This window comes from Carlito syrichta, unplaced genomic scaffold (assembly GCF_000164805.1).
Source record: "Carlito syrichta isolate Samal-C Ts95f unplaced genomic scaffold, Tarsius_syrichta-2.0.1 Scaffold289811, whole genome shotgun sequence".
Classification (NCBI taxonomy): domain Eukaryota; kingdom Metazoa; phylum Chordata; class Mammalia; order Primates; family Tarsiidae; genus Carlito; species Carlito syrichta.
In genome coordinates, this window is record NW_007233907.1 from 7,142 (window position 1) to 14,789 (window position 7,648).

Sequence of the window (7,648 nt, forward strand, 5' to 3'; positions counted from 1 at the left end):
TTCACAATTGGACATTGGACTGTTGGATGACTATTCTAGAGAGGGGATGTCTGTACTGCTTTTGAAAAGATCCGGATCTCCATTTTGAACATTTAAAAAAGCAGTTTGGTAGCCATGTTGATTACACCTCCTCTAGGTTTTCTTGTGAGAAACAAGGCAAGATATAATTGAGTGTGGTGATGACATCACTTTCTTCACGGAAGTCCAGTCACTCCTTCATGAATCCTGACAGACTGAAGCTCCTCTTGTCTGAGGGCATCTCTGGCTCAATAATCAGCTCAGTGCACACAACTGAGCAATTCCTTCTGCAGTTTGCCTTGTGTATTGGGTCTGCTTTATTTTCTAATGAGCAAAGTGTGAGGTTCTGTCATGGCCAAAATTACGGGGCCAGGACGAGTGGGTGCTCTCCCCAGCTCATCCTCTATGGGAAATAAGCCTCCGCACATCATTGTTTGGGATGAGGGACTGCAGCTGCTGATTTAGGTGACTCTCAAACTTGACTGCTGGGGAAAGAAGAGCATATACATGAGGCTCTGTGGCGTGGGGTAAAGCTCAGGACCTGGGTTGCTCAACTCCGAGTGCATTTCATTGTTCTGTCTGACGGGCAATACGGTGTCGAAGACAAGCGCGATGTATTCAGCCTCAGAAGTGTTCATGGGATCTTCAGAGACATTTCCTTCAGGCCCAATGGGGTTTTCCACAAACATGTTTTCTCAAGAAGTAGTTCCTAATGTTGGGTTTTCCATAATTTTTTGTGTAGTTGACTCTGAAAGAGCAAATAATTCTGGAAAAGGGTTCTCTTGGGGGCTCGGGTCTCCTGAAGGTGAAAAAGGCCCCTACGAGGGCAAGTTGATGACATTTCTGATGGCAGGAAATAGGGCTTCTTGGCAAGCATCAGTCCACCAAGTGAGTATTCCTTCCTGATTTTCTGACTCTCCTTGGTTTGGGTGCTCTGTGGATCACCTGGAAGTGACTTTTATGAATGTGGTACTTTTTCTTCTGGGATGTAAAACTGGATTGGAGACCTTCATGCTTTTATGTCATATTGGCTTCATCTGAAACAAGTATATCAAGTCTTTTGACTAATTTTGATTCCCAGACAGGACTTTCATGGAGGTGTCTGGGGACACACCCATGCATTGTATGGAAGGCTGCCCACCAGCTCCTGCGACATCTGCACGCTGTGAGGCCATTCCGGCTCCCTAGGGGCAGGCCTCCCGTGCCTCCTTTCCTCGGCTGCATGCTCCACAGATGGATGGGTGTTCTGTTTTCTCCTATGTGCTGATCTTGAAGTGCCTTCTTGAGACGTCTTTTCTTAATGCCCCTGGGCCCCTAGATGATTCATCATTGTTGGGGTTGAGGGACTGCAACTGCTGATTTAGTTGACTCTTAAACTGGACCGCTAGGGAAAAAAGGGTGGATACATGAAGCTCTGTGGCATGGGAGACTGCTCAGGTCCCAGGTTGCTGAACTCCCACTGCATTTCATTGGTCTGTCTGATGGGCAACATGGTGTCGAAGGCATGTGCGATCCAGTCAGCCTCCTAAGTGTTCATGGGGTCTTCAGAGATAGTGCCTCCCAGAACAATGGGGTTTTCCACAAACATGTTTTCTTGAGAAGCAGTTCCTGTTGTGGGGTTTTCCATAATATTTCCTGAAGTTGGTTCTTAAAGAGCAAATAATTCTGAAAAAGGATTTTTCCTGAGTGATCGGGTCTGCTGAAGGTGAAAAAGCCCCCGGCAAGAGCGAGTTGATGAGGTTTCTGACTTCAGGGAACGGGGCTTCTTAGCATGCATGGGTCAACCAAGTGGGCATTCCTTCCTGAACTTCCAACTCTCCTTGGCCTTGGGTTCTCTAGGGATAACCTGGAAGTGAGTTTAATGAGTGTGATATTTTTTCCCGGCATGTAAAACAGGATTCCTGATTCCTGATTTTAACTCTCATATTGGCATCATCTAAAACAAATATGTCAAGTCTTTGACTCATTTTGATCCCCAGACTGGGCTTTCATGGATGTTACTGGGGGCACACCCATCTATTGTATGGAAGAGACCAAGGCCTTCTGCACCTGTGTGCGCAGGACAGTGTGGGAGAGGCTGCCCACCAGCTCCTGGGGCCTCTGCACCCTGTAGTGCCATTCTGGCTCCCGTGGAGCTGGTCTTCCATGCCGCCTTTCCTCAGCTGCATGCTCCACAGATGGCTGGGTGTTCTGTTTTCTCCTGATGCGATCTTGAGGTGTGTTTTCTTAATGCCCCTGGGTCCCTGTATGACCATGTCCTTGGTCTACAGCCTTTTCATGACACCCTGGGTCTTTGCTAGGCTGTTTTCCTGTGGCCTGGCCATTTCCAACTATTCTGGAGAGACTTGGTGTTTAAATTCGGGATCTGAGGCTAGGCTGCATCAGTATGGCAGCTCTTTCTTTTTTTTGACCTCGTGGAATTTTTCTTGAATGTTTGCATCTAATCAATTTTCTAGAAGATAGAGCCTTCTCAATTCACTTTAGTCCATTGAACTGCTAGATGATGATTCCAGGGAGGGGCTGTCTGTACTGTTTTCAACAGATCCCGCGCTCCATCCTGAACATTTGAAAAAAGCAGTTTCTCAGCAATGTTAATTACATATCCTCTAGGTTTCCTTGCGAGAAACAAGATAAGATATAATTGAGTGTGGTGATGACATCACTTTCCTCTTGGAAGTCCAGGTGCTCATTCATGAAGACTGACAGGTTGAAGCTCCTCTTGTCTGAAAGCATCTCTGGCTCAATAATCAGCTCAGTGCTGATTTACTTCTTCTGGGCTTGTCGTACGTTCATGAGGGCTCCCTCTCCATTGCCTATTGATGCTTCTGTAACTGTGAAGAGGAAGCAGAGAGAAAGAAATTAAAATATCTGTAGGATTGACCATATTGGGAATCTGCCTGGAGGAGGAGTGGCACACCTCATCAACAAGAGTACCTGCATAATGAACATATGTATACCTAACCCTGAATTGTATCCCACATCTTTAAAATTAAATTAAAATTAAATAAATAAAAAGTAAATACAGACTGCACTCTTTATTGGTGAATTCTACATCCTTGAATTCAGCTAGCTGCAGAAGGAAAACATATGTAGGGCAATCATGGTTGCATCTACGAAAAATAAAGAAAGAAGAAAATCATGGCCTCTACAGAAATGTGGATGCCACTGGTGGCCATTATTCTATGTGAGTTAACACAGAAACAGAAGACCAAATACCATATGGTCTCACAGGTGGGAGCTAAACACTGAGTATACACGGACTTAAAGACAAGACCTCGTTATAGGAACCCTTAAAGGAGGGCAGGTGGCAAGGCTGAAACATACCTATTGGGTACTATGCGTGCCATTTGGATAATGGACTTCATAGAATCCCAAACCTCACCATCACTTGCTATACCCATGAAACACGTCTGCACATGGACCATTTGAATTTAAAAATAATACATTAAAATAAAAGAGACTGCTTTGCTCATGAAAGATGAGGGGATGACCTTGTGCCACTCCACAGCCATACATCCCAGCCAGAGTAGGAGCCAGCAAGCCTCTGAGCCATTCAGAGAGGAGAAGCATAACCCCATACTGAGCCTGGGAAATGGACACAGCAGGAGGAAACAACTTTTTTTGAAAATGTGGCTATCTACATTCCATCCTGTGAAATACAGTACCTCTCTTTAGGATTATCCTACAGGGCCTCAATGGCCAAGGTGGAAGATGAGTGCTCCCTGGCTGAGCCAGCCTCTCTGCAGACCTACCTCTTCTCACCCTGACCCATGCTATCTTGCCCTCCTCCTTCCACCTCCCAGCATGCCCATGCTCTCGCTGCATCACAGATGTCCATGCTGACAGATGGCCCTAGAGGGTAGCAAGGACAGAGATGCTGCTGTACCTACCAACAGGCTTTCTGTGACATGTCCTCCTCTGCCCAACCACCTAGTTCCCTGTCCCATCTATTCTAGCCTTCATACCAGAAGGCGCTACATGGAAAAACATCACTATTCAACCTGGATCTTTCCTTAAATTTGGGCAGGGATCTAGGGTGTTGGTGGAAAGATTTTTAATTTGCCAACTTGTTTGCCTATGTGAAATGGTAAGTGTATCTGTAGAATTTCTGGATAAGCAGTACTTTAGGTTCTAAAATACAGAAGGGAAAAAGCAACCTATGCCAGATGTTGCTTGACTTGCATTTCATTTCTCATCTGCCCAGCTCTTCTTGGGGCACCATCCAAAGCTTCTGACAGCAAAAGGTCACATGGACCATGCTCAGCGTTTCTTTCCAGAATCAAACGTGTTTTTGGTGGTAGTGAGGGTCAGAGGAGGAGGTCAGGATCGTGAGAGAGGAGGAACGTGGGCTTGTGGAGAACCCAGAACTGGACAGAAGACCTGGCACTAGCCCATAGCACTTCACACATCAAATCCTGCTTTTTCTCATCTGTAAAAGGAGCTTAAAAATGCTTGCTCTGCCCACCTCTGGGAGAGAAGGGAATCATATAATTTGAAAAAGTTGTCTTGAAAAATAAGCAACACTGTCTTTGTGTAAGTAGCAGTGTTGTTACTTATTATACGTTCCATGTCACTGGAAGAGGCCTGTGTTCAAGCTGTCTGGACAGGAACACAGTCACATTTTGGAAGTCATGAAGTTAATGCTGTTAAACCTAATGTAGAGAAAAACACTTGAAGGACCCAACTGTGTGTTCAGTGGACAGGAAAGCTTGAGATTCGGAGCAGGTTCAGACAGTCTCAGAACGGAAAAACCTTTCATGCCATTAGAAGAGCCAGGTAGAGATCTTTCCACCCTTCATCCTCACTCTGCCTCTTAACCCCTAACCTTCCTTCTCCTTCCCAGTTTCCCTCTCCTTCCCCATCTCCACTTGTGTCTCCAGGGAGCTGATAGAGACACAAAGCGGTTCTACGGTCAGAATGAACGGATGCTTTCCAATCACGGAAGGCCATTTCTCCTCCTGGCACCATATCTCTGGCCTCTCCGCCCTAACCGTCACCCCCTTCCCTTCCCCTCCTGCATGCAACTCACTTCTGCTCTCATGCCCTAGTTCTCCTTTATAACTCAACCTAACTCACCTACCTGCATCCCTGTTGCGTGACTTTCCCACCTTGCCCTGTTGGTTTTTGCTTAAAAAAACAGAAGAAGAAAAAAGAGCCAGGTAGTGATGTCTGGTTAGAGAACCACAAACTCGCAGGCTTCACATAAAACAGTATTGCTCCTACTCTTTTAGAAGGTGGTTAAAAACCAACAAACCCAGACCGATCTATACCTGTCCTCTAAGGACATATGACACCTGAAGCCTCACGCATATAAAGCCAGTTTACAAACCACAACATGCGATCCCAGCAAGTTATCCCTGGGGCACATCACCCAGCAGAGAGTGCAGCACACAGTTTGTGGCCATCCCTGTCATTCCCCTGCCTTCTGTTATTTCCCCTGGTCTTTTACGTAAATGGAACAGTTATATTACCAAATCATGTCATAACAATGAAGAACCTGACTTTCAGCAAGGGAATGTACAGAAATTTAGGAAGTTTAACTCTGAACGAATGAATAAAAATAAGCAATTGCATCTTTAGCTTAAAAATGTATCATCATCAGTTACAAACAAAAATTTAAAAATAAGTAAAATAAAACTGTAACAATTTGTCAACTGGGCAGTTTGGACTCAGGACAACGTGTGGCATTTGTTAGAGAAGTACTCTCGCAAAGCAGCTTGACTGTCTTGCAGACAACCTCAATGTTATTTTTAAATTGGCAGACGCAGCAGGCCATATGGCTGGACAGGATCCCACAAAAGGAAACACAGACAATTAAATTAATGGTAAAGAGGCTACCTGAGCAGGCAAAAGAGGCAGGCAAGGCAACCACAGGGCTGGGCAAAAAGGACTTGAGGTCTATGTTCTTGTCTGGGCAGTTGGGTAGGAACCCGAATGCCAATAGGAAGGAGGACAGAGGTGCCCAACAGAAAGCATGTATGGCAGTGGCTATGGTGGTCTAGAATAAAGGTGACCAGGACTAGACCTGGGTGACACTGATCTGTGGTTTAATCCATAAGTATCTCCCGCCAACTCAGATGTCCCCCTTCGAGTTGAGAGTTCACGGAAGAATTGGACTTCTAAGAAGAGTCTAAATGAGTCCCAACTCTGGAGTCCCTTTTCAGTTCCTGCTGAGAGTGGTAAATATTGAAAACTACCCTGGGTATAAAAAGCACTAAGTTTAACCCACATGGTGGGATTAAATAATAACAGAGGTTGCACTGGCCAAATCTGGACAATGTGAGCATTCAGAAGATTAACGATAATAATAAGACACAACACAATCAATGTAAAGAAGAGACCCTGAGCTCACAGTGATACTCAGAAAGAAAGGGGAAGGGCTCTTCTTTCGTAGAATAACTGCCAGCCAATGAGTTGGGAAGAATGATAGAAAGTGCCATTTTTGACCGGGCACAGTGGCTCACGCCTATAATGACAGCACTTTGGGAGGCTGGGGTGAGAGAACTGCCTGAGCCCACGGGTTCGAGACCAGCCTAGGCAATGTGGCGAGACCTCATCTCTACAAGAAATCAAAAAATTAGCTGGGTGTGGTGGCGCGTGCCTGTAGTTCCAGCTACTTGGAAGCCTGAGACAGAAGGCTGAGCCCAGCTGGTCAACGATGCAGTGGCCATGAGAGTGCCACTGCACTCCAGCCTGGGTGACAGAGTGAGACTCCAACTCAGAAAAAAAAAGTGTCATTTTGTAGCAATGCAATAATCGATTCAGAAGATTACCCTTCATGCACAGTTGTGTGAAAAGACACTTGAGAGCATGATCTTCACTGATCTCAAAGCATCACGCATAGATTATTAATTACCAAGGGGAAATAACTTTATATTAGAGATATCTGGAAGATGCCATCTCTTTTTTTCTCCCCACTCTTTTTTTTTTTTTTTTTGAGTTGGGGTCTCACGCTCTCGCCCAGGCTACAGTGCAGTGGCACACTTGAGGCCACCTCAGTGTCGACCTGCTGGGCTCCGGCGATCCTTCCACTTCACCCTTCCAAGTAGCCGGAACCACAGGTACACGCTACCATTCCCGGCTAATTTTTTGTTTATTGTAGAGACAAGGTCTCACCAAGTTGCCTGGGCTGGTCTTGAACCTGCGGGCTCAGGCAATCCACTCTCCTCGGCCTCCCAAAGTGTGGGATTACAGGCTGAGCCACCGAGCCCGGCCTTTTTAAAAATTTTATGTTAACGATGTGGGGTACAATAAGATGTCACCTTAACTGTACCCCACAAAACTATAATAAAAATACTGATTAATTAATAAAAAAAAAAAAAAGATGTCACCTTAATAAGTGATCAAACACAGCATGTGAGCCACCTGAAGTCATGAGATGAGAAGGATACATCACCTATGTAATATTCTTCCCTTAAATGTTTCACCTGAATCTAATCATGAGGAAACACAAATTCAGATCGTGGGACAATTTACAAGACAATCATTTCAGACTCTTTAAAAGTGCCAGTGTCATGAAAACCCCCCAAAAAGGGTCACTGCCTCACTAGACTCTGATGTGGCCATGTGCTCTTTGAGCTATGGCTGTCTCAAAGTCTCCTGACTTTGACCCCCTTCCCTACCTGGGGAG

General features: G+C 45.4%; 1 pseudogene; it reads right to left on the minus strand.

The window, feature by feature from the left end:
• Nucleotides 1-414: 414 nt before the first annotated feature.
• LOC110595333 lies at nt 415-6,016 on the minus strand (annotated as a pseudogene).
• Between the last annotated feature and the right edge of the window lie 1,632 nt (nt 6,017-7,648).